Here is a 15,698-nt window from a genome sequence, read left to right on the forward strand (position 1 = left end):
CTATAGCACTACCACACACACTGTAATACTTACACACCCATTCATAGTGCACAAAAACTACCACACACCCACACACACATACACACTGCAAAGAAAAGATCACAAGTAACACAAGACACTGTACAGCACCCTTCTCTATTCTGAGCAGTACACAACATACAGTTGTGGTCAAAAGTTTACATACACTTGTAAAAAAACATAATGTTATGGCTGTCTTGAGTTTTCAATAAGTTCTACAACTCTTATTTTTCTGTGATAGAGTGATCGGAACACATACATGTTTGTCACAAAAAACAGTCATAAAATTTGGTTCTTTCATAAATTTATTATGGGTCTGCTGAAAATGTCACCAAATCTGCTGGGTCAAAAATATACATACAGCAACAAAATTTGTCAATTTTGGTGATGTAGCGAGTTGTGTCAATCAAATTAGCTTCATGTCATGGCCTCTTCACTTCTTGTAAGTGATTCTGATTGACTACAGCTGTTGACTTCTCATGAGCCCATTTAAATAGGGCTCATTTGACCCAGTGATTAGACTCAGCTACAAAAGCTACAATGGGAAAGTCAAAGGAACTCAGTGTGGATCTGAAAAAGCGAATTATTGACTTGAACAAGTCAGGGAAGTCACTTGGAGCCATTTCAAAGCAGCTACAGGTCCCAAGAGCAACTGTGCAGACAATTATACGCAAGTATAAAGTGCATGGAACAGTTGTGTCACTGCCACGATCAGGAAGAAAACGCAAGCTATCACATGCTGCCGAGAGGAGATTGGTCAGGATGGTCAAGAGTCAACCAAGAATCACCAAGAAGCAGGTCTGCAAGGATTTGGAAGCTGATGGAACACAGGTGTCAGTCTCCACAGTCAAGCGTGTTTTACATCGCCATGGACTGAGAGGCTGCCGTGCAAGAAAGAAGCCCTTGCTCCAGAAAAGGCACCTTAAGACTCGGCTGAAGTTTGCTGCTGATCACATGGACAAAGATAAAACCTTCTGGAGGAAAGTTCTCTGGTCAGACGAAACAAAAATTGAGCTGTTTGGCCACAACACCCAGCAATATGTTTGGAGGAGAAAAGGTGAGGTCTTTAATCCCAGGAACACCATGCCTACTGTCAAGCATGGTGGTGGTAGTATTATGCTCTGGGGATGTTTTGCTGCCAGTGGAACTGGTTCTTTGCAGAAAGTAAATGGGATAATGAAGAAGGAGGATTACCTCCAAATTCTGCAGGAAAACTTAAAACCATCAGCCCGAAGGTTGGGTCTTGGGCGCAGTTGGGTGTTCCAACAAGACAATGACCCAAAACACACATCAAAAGTGGTAAAGGAATGGCTAAACCAGGCTAGAATTAAGGTTTTAGAATGGCCTTCCCAAAGTCCTGACTTAAACCCCATTGAGAACATGTGGACAGTGCTAAAGAAACGGGTTCATGCAAGAAAACCATCACATTTAGCTGAACTGCACCAATTCTGTCAAGAAGAGTGGTCAAACATTCGACCTGAAGCTTGCCAGGAGCTTGTGGATGGCTACCAAAAGCGCCTAGTTGCCGTGAAAATGGCCAAGGGACATGTAACCAAATACTAATGTTGCTGTATGTATATTTTTGACCCAGCAGATTTGGTGACATTTTCAGCAGACCCATAATAAATTTATGAAAGAACCAAATTTTATGACTGTTTTTTGTGACAAACATGTATGTGTTCCGATCACTCTATCACAGAAAAATAAGAGTTGTAGAACTTATTGAAAACTCAAGACAGCCATAACATTATGTTTTTTTACAAGTGTATGTAAACTTTTGACCACAACTGTAACTCTGCTTGTATTGTAGTAACCACACCCATATAGCTGTCAATCAACATCTCAATCCCCTTCCCCTGATTCCAGCTGGAACTGAGATACAATCACCTCTTTTAAACTCCTTCTCTGCTACAACTCATTAGCCCAGAGCAGGAGGGGGCAGATTTGAGTGGCTTGTTTCTGTAATGACCTTCAGATAACAGGCACAAGGACAAGTGGAGCAAAAGCAAGTGGAGGAGAGAAAGAAGAAGAAGCAACAGAGCAAAAAGGGAGAGGGAGAGCAAGAGAGACTCACATAATGAAGCAGTCATCCATATCACAGCATTAATTATTTGTTTTTTCTTATCTGATGAAATTAAAAATACACACGCCTGTAGAAAACAGAGCATCTCTGTATGTACGCGCTCAGTTCGGTTCAGTTCAGTTCTCGTACACTGATGTGATCTGAGGTGAAACGTCAGGTCGTATGAAGTTCTAGCTGCAGGTATTGATCCGGCACCATTGATCCAGTGGAGATCTATCACAGCTTACTGTGCTGTTTCTGCAGAGCAAAAACATCTGCACTACAATTCCAAAAATTATAATATATTGTTTTGCTCTTCCTCTGCACAGAATAGGATCAGAGCAGGGATCAACAGCGCCTGTCCATCACCGATGATATCCCTCAAACACACTGAATTCAACTCAACAGGTAACTGGCTGATTTATAAAAATCTCAGAATAAAACCCAAATAAATTACTCCATACCCCAGACTGTATACAGTATATGGGCTTGTTTGGGGGAGGGGTTCAATCTGAACCATGGATCATTGCGTAATTTAATGTGGCACTTTTTTTGCATGCAGGACTGCTAAAGATTTAACCATTTCAATTTTGTTTTTTGTTTTTATTTATGTTGAGAAACACCATGTATGGGATGCATGGCATTTCCCTGCTCCTCCAAACATGCAGCTGTTGTCATATGAGAAGAATTTTACTATTTTTTTACTATGCTGTCAGTACCTGCACTCACTCCACACAGCTGAGCTCATTACAGTGCCGTCACTCCAACGGGCAAGTTTTTTTCCTATTTTCTCCCTCATTTACAAGGCCAATTACGCAACCCACTCATTAGGACTCCCCCTATCACTAGTGGTGCCCCAACATACCAGGAGGATGAACACACGTGCAGTCAGCCACCGGAGGAAAGCGCAGCGACTCGGTTTACGATACGTCAGCTCACAGACGCTTTGTGCTGATCAACATCACCCTTTTGGACTGATGTGTGGGGAGAGAGTGCCATCTATCCAACCAGAGAGAGCAAGACCAATTCTGCTCTCTCTGGGCTCCGGCAGCTGATGGCAAGCTGCATAACCGGGATTCGATCCAGCAATCATAATGGCAGCACTTAGACTGCTGGACCACTTGGAGCCCCCTATGATTTGAGTAGCAGTCCAAAGTTTGAATATGATATTGATTATTCTATCTCAGATATTTAGGCTAAAGGATACTGTTCAGTACAAGATGTAGATACAGTCTTCAATCAACTCTTCAAACAAACTCACCCAAAATAGAGGCTAATCAGAGCTTACAGCAAGTCATTACAATATGTTAACCTATTTGGCATAAAAAGGTCCCTAGTTGGCCTATTAATGATATAAATTCAAGTAAACTGTTTCCCTTCCCCCTTTAAAGCATCCCTCCCTTCTCTTCCCTGCTTGGGCTTTTTTTTTTGATACACAGCTTATTCCCTTCTTAAACTGGTATACATAAAGCAGTCATTCTAGGAAGTTAGGAATCTATTGTTTATCCAAAAAACGTACTTGTTTATTCCTAAATTTAATGTATTCAGTCTCAGGCTAATCCTGCAACACTAAACAGCCTCTCACAGGCTGCTGATGCTGAAAGGGGTGTGTTTAACAGACACTTGCACACAGCTGGAAAAGACTTGAGCAAGTCCATTGAAGATGGAATTTCTTACCAAAACCCTGAAGGGTAAAATGAAACAAAATGTGTGTGCACGCTTAAATCTACAATCCACACAAAGATATGTTATACTGCATTTGAAATTAACATTATTAATATTATTTTAATATTTCTGTGAACACCTATTAAAATTTAGCCATAAAAACCGTTGTTTAACCCAACCAACTTTTGTGTACTACTGAGGAACAATAGAATGGTTACATAAATATACAATTGGCTAAGACTTAGAATGTTACACAAATTAATTTATTGTTAATAAATAAACAAGTCTCAGACTGATAAACAAGTCTGTTTATTGTTTATTGTCAGAAAACCAAAATCACAATTGTAGTAAATGTCAGTAAGAAACATAAAGATCATTTTGTACACACACAATGGGTTGTAAATTTTGCATCCTTGGAGAATGTTGTATGCTTATCTATTTTAAATACAGTGGTATGATCATTTTCATGATTTTCCTTTATAAATCATTGGTTGTTCGGGTCAGCAATTTCAGATAAATACATCATACAGCAGATGAACACAGTGATACTTGAGAAGTGAAATTAAGTTTATATGTTTTACAGAAAGTGTGCAATAATTCTTTAAACTAAATTAGGCTTTTTTTTTTATTTGAACCCCACAAAAAAAATTACATCAGTATTTAGTAGATCCTCCTTTTGCAGAAATAAAAGCCTCTAAATGCTTCCAATAGCTTTCAATGAGAGTCTGACTTCTGGTTGAAGGTATTTTGGATCATTCTTCTTTACAAAACATCTCCAGTTCAGTCAGGTTTGATGATTTCTGATCATAAACAGTCCGCTTTAAATCACACCACAGATTTTCAATAATGTTCAGGTCTGGGGACTGAGATAATCATTCCAGAACGTTGTACTTGTTCCTCTGCATTAATACTTAAATAAATTTTGAGCAGTGTTTAGTGTTTAGGGTCGTTGTCTTGTTGAAGTATCCAGCCCCGGCGCAACTTCAACTTTCTCACTGATTCTTAAACATTGTTCTCAAGAATCTGCTGATATTGACTGAAATCAATGTTACTCTAAACTTTAACAAGATTCCCAGTACCTGCACTGATCACACAGCCCCACAGCATGATGAACCACCACCACTGTGGGGAGCAGTAAAGTGTTTGTCTTGAAATGCTGTGTTCTTTTTCCTCCATGCATACCGCCCTCCAAATTACTCAATTTTAGCTTCATCAGTCAACAGTACCTTGTTCCAAAATGAAGCTGAAGCTTGTTTAAATGTGCTTTAGCTTTAGCATACCTCAAGCGACTCTGTTTGTGGCGTGTGCTCAGAAAAGGCTTCTTCTGCATTTCTCTCCCATACAGCCTCTCCTTGTGTAAAGTGCGCTGAATAGCTGAACGATGAACAGTGACTCCATCTGCAGCAAGATGATGATGTAGATCTGTGGAGCTGCTCTGTGGGTTTACTATGACTGTTCTCATCATCCTTTTCCTCTGCTTATCTGAGATTTTTCTTGTTCTGCCACTTCAGATCTTAAATAAAACTCTTCTCTTTCATTTCCTCACAGTGGAAACTGACAGCTGAAATCTCTGAGATGTGCTTTTTGTATTCTTCCCCTAAACCATGATGTTAAACAATCTTTGTTTTCAGGTCATTTGAGAGTTGTGTTTTGAGGCTCCCATGTTGCCACTCTTTTGAGAAGATGCAAAGAGGAGAAAAACTTGCATTTGATCACCTTAACCCTTTCTCATAATTGGATTCACCTGTGTATGTAGGTCAAGGGTCAGTGAGCTTACCAAACTAATTTTGTGTTCCAGTAAATAGAGCTAAAGGTATTTAAATCAATAAAACGACAAGGATGCCCAAATTTATGCACCTGCCTAATTTGGTTTAAAGAATTATTGCACACTTTCTAAAAATTCTATAAACTTCATGCCACGTCTCAAAAATCACTGTGTTCATCTGTTATATGATATATTTAACTGAAATTGCTGATCCCAACAACCAATGATTTAAAAAGGAAAATCATGAAAATTAGTGCCTAAACTTTTTTTTCATACTGCTATACCGCTAACATTAATTTTACTGCAAGTAGAAATAGAAGTCCTCTCTTCAGACCTCCATTTGAACAAAAGTACATCAGCATTTGCTTTCAAATGTACTTTGGTCTGATCTGTATTCACGTTTTCAAAACTGTGGACTGTACTATTGAAAAAGCTGTAGACTGTACTATTGATACAATCCATGTTGCTATTACACAATATACTTTCAATTAACATGTTTTAAACATGCTTACATGTTATTAACAAAGAAGATTACTCACTAACACACTTATCTATTTTACAATTGCTTGAATACAGCATGCCAACATTAAATATTCCATAAATGCAACTGTAAATACAGTATAAACCAACTACTTCTGCAACAACAGCAGGTGAAAAGTTAATAAAACTGATATTTTACATTTGTGGACACAAAAAAAAGGTAATTGTTTGGACTGAGTGTGACCAGTAGAGTTATAGAGGCAGAGAGAGAGAGAGAGAGAGAGAGAGAGAGAGAGTAGTTAGGAGTAGGAGTAGTTAGTCCAGGACAAGGGAGAGGAAGAAGGTAGTCCAGGATAAGTGTTACAGACAGAGATATTTGGTGAGGTTTGAGCATTGAGTATGCTTCTTTTTCTTTGTTTCTTTTTTCATGACAGGTCACTGGAGTGAGGGCCGCTGCTGTTGATTGGTAAAAGAAAAATTTCCCACAGCTACAAAACCTGACTGTTTCAGCTGCACAGATGTCATCTCTTTTATTCCTGCACCGCCAGACAGACAAAACAGCAAGAGTGTTTCCTTAATAGATCTTTCCTTGTTATACTTAATCCTTTTTTTGTATATTTATATTACTCTTAATTAATTTATATTAGTTAAAGCCTGATTGGCAGTGTAGGGGATAAGGCCCTGTTTCTTTGTTAGAGAAGAAGGTAGGCTAGGAACTGTATTCATGTTAATTTTCTTTTGGAAGTTTAGTTCTTATACTGGGCACTAGTTAACTACTTTTGTTTGTTATGTTGGTGAGTTATTATTCCACTCACAAGAGCCTCACATGAGCATGTTGGCTTGGATGTTAACAAAAGTGTAATTTTTGCAAAAGCAACAATGAACAAATTACATAATACTTTATTTTTTTTTATAAAAGGCAACGTGTCCTCAAACTACAGGATATAAACAGGACACATTTAAACTCAATTCATCATCTAATCTCAGTGCACCACCAAAACTGGGCCAGCTCTGCGTACAGACAGGTGCACTGGATCTGCAAGTTTAGTGCACATGATAAAAAAGAGTGGTCAAGTCATCTCCCACTTTGGTTGGTTGGTTGGTAATTCTGTCTGTAATTTTCTCCGAGGACGTCTGAGAAAAACACATACATGGTCATTCTGGATGGTAATAAAATCACAGAGGACTCCCTGTAAAAGAAAAAATTACTCGGGGGGGCCCCCTGAGAAACTAATCAGATCCAGATAGGGCTTTAGAAGTCACAGTTACAGTTTATTTGCTATTGCTTAGACCCACAAAACTGCACAATTTTGGGAATTACTAATAAATAGCCTGTCTAATAACTTGGTACAGTAATCTTTGAGCTCATCAACAGTGCGTGACCACAGTTCCTTTACTCACAAATTCGTAAGTCTTCTCCGCCAAGTCCACAGTGCCTTGATTTCTCACAGAAAAAAATCAGCTGGTTAATTCCTTCTGGGTGCATCTGATCTTTGACAAATAGTGTATATCGTCACTATCCAATGAAAAACAAGTATCTCCTCTTTTGTCTCTATTTTAGAGCAAACTGTCCCTTACACTGTGCCAAAATGTCTTGATAAATGAACCAGTAGAAATACTTCAAAATGACCTGAATTAAACTCTTGTAATGGGGTGGTGCTACAGGTAGGTGGCACTCCAGCCCAGAGAGTTGTAGAACCCAATGGCAGAACAGTAGATCTCAAAGCAGGTAAACCCAAGAAAAAGGAAAATAATAATAATAATAATAATAATAATAATAATAATAATAATAATAATAATAATAATAAATATATAATCGTTAATATATATATATATATATATTTATTAATAGGATATATAATAATATTATATAATAATATTATATATATATATAATTATTATTATTATTAAACCCCGCTCCACGCGGAGATCGAACTCAGGCTGTCGCGGTCGCGGCCCAATGCTCTAACCGCTGAACCAGCGAGCGGATTGGGACGCGGCCGCTTTAATCACTCTTTAAAGGGCCTCCGCCGAAAGGGGCGGAGCAACGAAAACGGGCGGAGAGTGAAAACAAACCTCGCGCCGAGCGTGAGTGAAAGAGAGGGGGAGAAAACTAAGGCTTGCCTGGAAGCGGCTACCTCTTATGAGACGAGGTGAAGGATTAACTAAACAAAAGGGGCTTCCAACGAAAACAAAACTAAACTGAGGTGCTTATGGATTTAAGCGCTGCTCCACTAGAGAGGGGAGGAACAGCGCGGGAGAGGGAAGGTAAACAAACCGCGTGCCTCGCGGTGAGAAACACACACAGACACACACAGACACAGAGACTCGAGAGGGCCGGCAGAAAGAGCACACCGCTCTGCTCCACCAAACTAGAGACAGATAGATGGCGGCCGTGGAGCTCACTGCTCTACACAGGTCCACCAATCTCGAAGGGAAAACCGGCATAGATTCGCTCTCACGAGCTTCAAAGATCCAGCGCCGAGTGGCTAGTTGGCGTTGCTTATAAGCTGTTGAAAGCAGGTGTTGATAATTAGCCAATTAACCCTCGGCGCTGGCCTGGCGCGCCCTCCGATGCCCTGGAGGACGCCTCGATCGGGCACCAGCCCTTACAGGACCCCCCCTCCGAGGGGCGGCACCCGACGGTCCTAAACCCGCCGCACGGTCTCGGCGGAAAACCCTGACCAGTTCCGGGTCCAAGATGTGGCGCGCTGGTACCCAGGACCGCTCCTCTGGCCCGTACCCCTCCCAGTCCACCAGATACTGGAGACCCCCGCGCACCCTTCGGGAGTCCAGGAGCCGGCGGACGGTGTAGGCGGGGGCACCACCAATGGTACGGGGACCCGGGGGAGCAGCCGGACCCAAGGAACAGAGGTAGGGCTTAAGGCGGGACACGTGGAAGGTGGGATGAATTCTTTTAAGGGCAGGTGGCAGGGCGAGCCGGTAGGAGACGGGATTGATGCGGCAAAGGATTTTAACTGGGGCCAGTTTACGAGGGGACCCCTCAACGGGAGGTCCTTGGCCGACAGCCAGACCCGTTGGCCAACCCGATACGAGGGGGCGGGCCGCCGCCTCCTGTCTGCATGGCGTTTCTGGGTTGCCCTGGCAGACAAGAGGGCAGCCCGCGCCTTCCTCCAGGCTCTGCGGCAACGTCTTACAGTCTGGTCGGCCGAGGACACCCCCGTGTCTGTCTCCTGTCCGGGGAAAGCAGGCGGAGCATACCCAAACTGGCACTCAAAGGGAGACATGCCCAAAGATGAGTGCCAGAGTGTGCTGTGGGCATACTCCGCCCACTTCAGCTGGTCGGACCAGGTAGACGGAGCGGAGAATGCCAGACAGTGGAGGGTCCTTTCCAGATCCTGGTTGACCCTCTCTGTCTGGCCGTTAGACTGGGGATGAAACCCCGAAGAGAGGCTGACCTCAGCCCCCCACAGGCGACAGAAGGCACCCCAGAACCGGCTGGTGAAGTGAGCCCCACGGTCTGAGACTATGTCTGATGGAGGCCCGTGAATCCGGACCACCTGGTCAAGCAGCACCTCTGCTGTTCCCTGCGCGAACGGCAACTTGGGTAATGCCACGAAGCGTCCGGCTTTGGAAAACCTGTCCACAATGACCAGTATCACAGTGTTGCCCCGAGATGGGGGCAACCCTGTGATAAAGTCAAGGGACAGGTGTGACCAGGGACGCAAGGGAACAGCTAGAGGGTGCAACAGACCCGTGGGCTTGGTTCTGGGGTCCTTACATCGTGCACACACTGCACAGGCGGCCACGTAGGAGCGCACGTCATGCTCCATGCGGGGCCACCAGAAACGACGCTGCAGGAACTCCAACGTGCGTGTAGTCCCCAGGTGCGCTGTATGAGGGGAAGCATGGCCCCAGGCGAGCACCCGCTTTCTGAGGGAGGAGGGCACGTAATCCCGACCCGGGGGGCCGTTCCCCGGACCAGGATCGGCCCTCTGTGCACGTCTAACAGCCTCCACCAGTCCCCACCTGAGGGGTGCCAAAATTCTGGACGGTGGAACTATGGTGGACGGTTCCACAGGAAGAGGGAGGGGTTCCCACTGGCGAGAGAGGGCATCCGGTTTGACATTCTTGGACCCGGGACGGTACGACAAGATAAAGTCAAACCGGGTGAAGAACAACCCCCATCTGGCCTGGCGTGGGTTTAGGCGCCTGGCCTGCTGAATGTAGGCCAGGTTCTTGTGGTCTGTCCAGACCAGAAAGGGGTGTTCAGCCCCCTCAAGCCAATGCCTCCACTCTTCCAGGGCGAGTTTCACAGCCAGAAGCTCCCGGTCTCCCACATCGTACCTCTGCTCCGCAGGGGAAAGACGGTGGGAGTAGTAGGCGCATGGGTGCAGTCTGCCCCCTGGCCCAGACCGCTGGGACAAGACTGCCCCTACGCCTACTTCGGAGGCATCCACCTCGACGACAAACGGAAGTCCCGGATCAGGCAGTTGGAGAACTGGGGCCCTGGTCAACAGGCGCCTGATGGCATCAAACGCCTCCTGGGCCTCTGTGGACCAGCTGAACCGTCCCGCCGTCTTCCTCGTCAGGGTGGTCAGCGGGGCGGCCACAGAGCTAAAATTCTTCACAAATCGGCGGAAGAAATTAGCAAAGCCCAGGAAGCGCTGGACCAGGCGCACCGAGGTGGGCTGGGGCCAGTTCTCCACTGCCTTGATCTTGGTGGGGTCCATGCGCAGTGTGTTGTGAGATACAACAAAACCCAGAAAGGATATGGTCTGCGCATGGAACTGGGACTTCTCGAGCTTGACGAAGAGGTGGTTCTCCAGGAGGAGCTGGAGAACCCGTCGGACATGGGTGACGTGTTCGTCTACGGACCGGCTGTAGATAAGAATGTCGTCCAGGTAGACGAACACGTACCGGTCCAAGGCCTCCCGGAGAACCTCATTGATGTACCCCTGGAAGACGGCGGGTGCGTTCATCAAACCGAACGGCATAACCAGGTACTCATAATGCCCGGACGGGGTAATGAACGCCGTCTTCCACTCGTCACCCGCCCTGACCCTGACCAGGTTGTAGGCACTGCACAGGTCCAGCTTGGTAAAGATGGTGGCCTGCTGCAGTGCCTCAAAGGCGGATGACATGAGGGGTAAGGGGTAGCGGTTCTTTATTGTTATCTTATTGAGGCCTCTGTAATCAATACAGGGCCTCAACCCACCGTCTTTCTTCCCCACAAAAAAGAAGCCTGCGCCGGCCGGGGAGGTAGACGGGCGGATAAACCCCAGAGCTAGGGCCTCCTGAATATACTCCTCCATCGCCCTGCGTTCAGGACCAGAGATGGAGAACAACCTTCCCCGGGGGGGGCTTGTTCCGGGGAGGAGATTGATGGCAATATCGCAAGGGCGGTGGGGGGGCAGGATCTGGGCCTTTCTTTTACTGAACACCTCCCGGAGGTCCAGGTATTCAGTGGGCACCTGGGAAAGATCAAGCCCTCCAGGATCGGAGTCCTTGCCTCTGGGAGCTCTGGGAGGCTGAAGGCAAGAGGACTGACATGCTAGCCCCCATGCCAACACTGAACGGGTCAGCCAGTCCACATGGGGGTTGTGTCGCTGAAGCCAGGGGAAACCCAAAATTAGCTGCAAGTCGGGGGCGCTTATGATGTATAGCGAAATCTGTTCGCAGTGGGACCCGACTCGCAGCGTGAGGGGGCGTGTTTGGTAAGACACTACCCCTGGCTCCAGTGACCGCCCATCTACTGCTGCAACAGGCAGGGGCTCCTGTAGGGGAACCAGTGGCAGGAGGAGCTTCCTGGCCGTGGCAGCATCCAAAAAGTTCCCTGCCGCCCCCGAGTCAAGGAAGGCAGGAAGGCGAACCTCAGAAGCCCCCCACTCTAGTGTGGCATTGAGGAACACCCCCTGCGTCCGAAGGGGCCCTGGTTGGTCTGTTAGGGGTCTCACCTCCCCTAACTGATGTCGGCCTCTCACCACTAACTCGGGGCAGGCAGCGCGCTGGTGCCCTAATAACCCGCAATAGAGGCACCTACCCTCCCGCATGCGGGCGTCTCGCTCCTGCCTTGGAAGGCGGGTGTGCCCTACTTTCATCGGTTGGTCCCTGCGGTCATGTGGTTCCTTGGTCCTCCAAGGTGATCCACCACAAGGACCCAGAGGGGCATCCCCTGTAGCCCGCGCCTTGCGCCTCTCCCTGAGGCGGTTGTCCAGTCTCTGGGTGAGCTCAATGAGGTTCTCCAGTGATGCTGGAGAGTCACAATGGGCAAGCTCATCCTTGAGATCCTCATTGAGCCCATGGTGGTACGCACTAGCCAGAGCACTGGAGTTCCACCCACTTTCAGCCGAGAGCGTACGAAACTGGATGGCATACTCAGACACCGACCTCCTACCCTGACGCAGGCTAAGGAGGCGGGTCCCAGCCTCCTCTCCTCGGACCAGAAGGTCAAACGTCTGCGACAGAGCGGCTGCAAACCGTGCTGCGGTGGCGCAGACGTCAGACTGGTGTTCCCAGACTGGGGTAGCCCATGCTAACGCCCTTCCGGAGAGGAGGGAGACAATGTATGCCACCTTGGTACGCTCTGACTGAAAGCGGGAAGGTTGCAGCTCAAAAACAAGTGAGCACTGTAGGAGAAATCCCCTACAGCCTCCTGGTTCACCACCATAGCGCATTGGGGCTGGTAGTGAGAGCTCGACCCGAGGTGCTACTGGTGGCGGCACCTGGGGTGGTTCAGAACTCAGGGGGGCTGGCTCGGTGACATGCGGTGGATTGAGTGCTACCATATTAACCAGCCCCTGCAGCTGGGCTAAAATCTGCTGCAGGGTCTGTTTATGCCTTTCGATAGCCACCTCTTGAGTCCCGAGGGCAGCCTTTACCTGCTTGAGACCGAACTGTTCTGCTGGATCCATGTTTAGGCTGGATCTTTCTGTAATGGGGTGGAGTGCTACAGGTAGGTGGCACTCCAGCCCAGAGAGTTGTAGAACCCAATGGCAGAACAGTAGATCTCAAAGCAGGTAAACCCAAGAAAAAGGAAAATAATAATAATAATAATAATAATAATAATAAATATATAATCGTTAATATATATATATATATATATATATATTTATTAATAGGATATATAATAATATTATATGTATATAATTATTATTATTATTAAACACCGCTCCACGCGGGGATCGAACTCAGGCTGTCGCGACCCAATGCTCTAACTGCTGAACCAGCGAGCGGATTGGGACGCGGCCGCTTTAATCACTCTATAAAGGGCCTCCGCCGAAAGGGGTGGAGCAACGAAAACGGGCGGAGAGTGAAAACGAGAGTGAAAACAAACCTCGCGCCGAGCGTGAGTGAAAGAGAGGGGGAGAAAACGTAAACTAAGGCTTGCCTGGAAGCGGCTACCTCTTATGAGACGAGGTGAAGGTAGTGATGGGCAGATGAAACCTCATTGGGTGTATGGCACATTTCCCAAACTGTATCGACACTGTGTTGAAACTGTGTTGCTGTATCACTTAATGGCGACATCTGCTGGACTAAGAAAGTCATTGCAAGCAACTGCGCGAGGAAATGCATCGGTCACGTGGTTTTCCTTAAAATGATACGAGGTCTGACACAGGGGATCGCCTTGTTTGCTCGGTGCATGCGCTGAGGTTCCAGTGTCGTCAGACCCATCGCTACCAAACGATACAGGAAGTGTATGGGTCACGTGGTTTTCCTTAACTTGCACACCGCTCTGCTCCACCAAACTAGAGACAGATAGATGGAGGCCGTGGAGCTCACTGCTCTACACAGCTCCACCAAACTCGAAGGGTAAAAGGGATAGAGATAGAGAGCCGGGGCTCGCTCGGAAAACCGGCATAGATTCGCTCTCACGAGCTTCAAAGATCCAGCGCCTAGTGGCTAGTTGGCGTTGCTTATAAGCTGTTGAAAGCAGGTGTTGATAATTAGCCAATTAACCCTCGGCGCTGGCCTGGCGCGCCCTCCGATGCCCTGGAGGACGCCTCGATCGGGCACCAGCCCTTACAACTCTTTTTACATTGACTTCCATTTGAAAGTTTAGAAGGTTTTATCTCTCTCCTGTAAAATTAATGAGATACTTGTTTCTTATTGGACACTGACAATATGCATAATGTTTTAGATTTATAACACACCTGAACTGAAACAAGTGAGAAAAAGCTTTTCGGTCAAAACTGAATGATTTTTGCAACTGTCGTTTATCGCTGTCTCTTTGCTGTGAAGACGCTTGAAGATTAGGAAGAAGACACTGCAGACACTGCTTTAGGTGTAATACAATTATTTACTAAAATACTTAGACAACATCTTCAAGGCGGTCCTAGGCCAGCCCTGGAGAGAGATGTTGAACAATTTGATGTTCCTGCTCTCTCTCCTCCCCAGACTTTGGGACCTGCTTAAATAGGGTATTATGGTATACATCTGGAAACACTCAAACATAGACATATGTTCTATCTAGACATCTAGACATACACAGCCATAGGAGGAGTCTACCTAGAGAAATGGTTACCAGTGTTGGGCACGTTACTTTTTTTTTTTTTTTTTTTTGGCCCAACCACCCCCCCCCCCCCCCCCCTCTTCGGAGGACAATTAATACTTTATTTTTATTTTATTTATTTTATTTATTATTATTATTATTATTATTATTTTTTTTTTTTTTTTTTTTTGGGCACGTTACTTTGAAAAAAGTAATTAGTTATAATTACTAGTTACTTATCTAAAAAAAGTAACTGAGTTATAACTGAGTTACTCCACTATAAAAGTAACTATTGCGTTAATTTTGTGTTACCCGCCCCGTAACCCCTACCCCTCCCACCCCCCCGCCCCCTACCTTCTCAGAGCTTGTTTTATAAGCCAGATGAATAGAGTGCACGACAGCAAAGACAACAATCATTGCTTAGGCGGTTATCTCATCCTCCCCTCCCTGTGACTCACACACACAACGCACACACACACACGCACACTTGCGCCTTTGTCTGTGTGTGTGAAGTTAAAAAAAAGTTCATTGAGCGGCTAAAGTAACGTGCAGTAACGGGGTGTCGGAAATGATTACAGCGTTATAGTGACAGTCAGAGTAATTAGTTAGATTACTCGTTACTGAAAACTGTTAGTAACGCAGTTTATTTCAACGCCGTTTATTTTAACGCCGTTATTCCCATCACTGATGGTTTCATACATTAATGAAGAGAAATAAAGAGAATGTATAAGCTAAAAATATATGTCACAACTAAACCCTTAGGTTTTTGGCCCAATAGGCTAGCAGTACTCTTCCCAAAGTGTATTAATTTATTTGCAATTTAATTGATCATTGATCCACCTCATATATAAATACTGGACTTATTCTTCTTTTGTTTTTTTTTTAGTAAAGGAAAGTCATTAATATAAAGCCGCTGCCTGGTTATATTTTAGTACGTTTGTGGATCTTGTGGACGGGTGTTGAGTCAGACTGAAGATTTATGTAAGCTTATAATAATGCAGTACATCCTGTGGAACAAGGGCTAACATCGGCTTTGGTCTGCCCTTGCCCTCGTCTAGGAAGCTGCAGAGTAAATGAGGAGTCCACCAATCCATCACCGTTTTTATTTCAGGGTAAAAGTCAAGGCTCAATGTGTTATAATAATAAAAGTGCTGATTTATTTTCAGCTCAGCTACTGTTAGTATTTAAAGGACCAATATCTTTCATATTTTACTAACTGATTACTTACTAATTTTTGCACCCTGTTCTGGTACTAC

Source organism: Astyanax mexicanus, chromosome 6, assembly GCF_023375975.1.
Source record: "Astyanax mexicanus isolate ESR-SI-001 chromosome 6, AstMex3_surface, whole genome shotgun sequence".
In the NCBI taxonomy this organism is placed as follows: Eukaryota; Metazoa; Chordata; class Actinopteri; order Characiformes; family Acestrorhamphidae; genus Astyanax; species Astyanax mexicanus.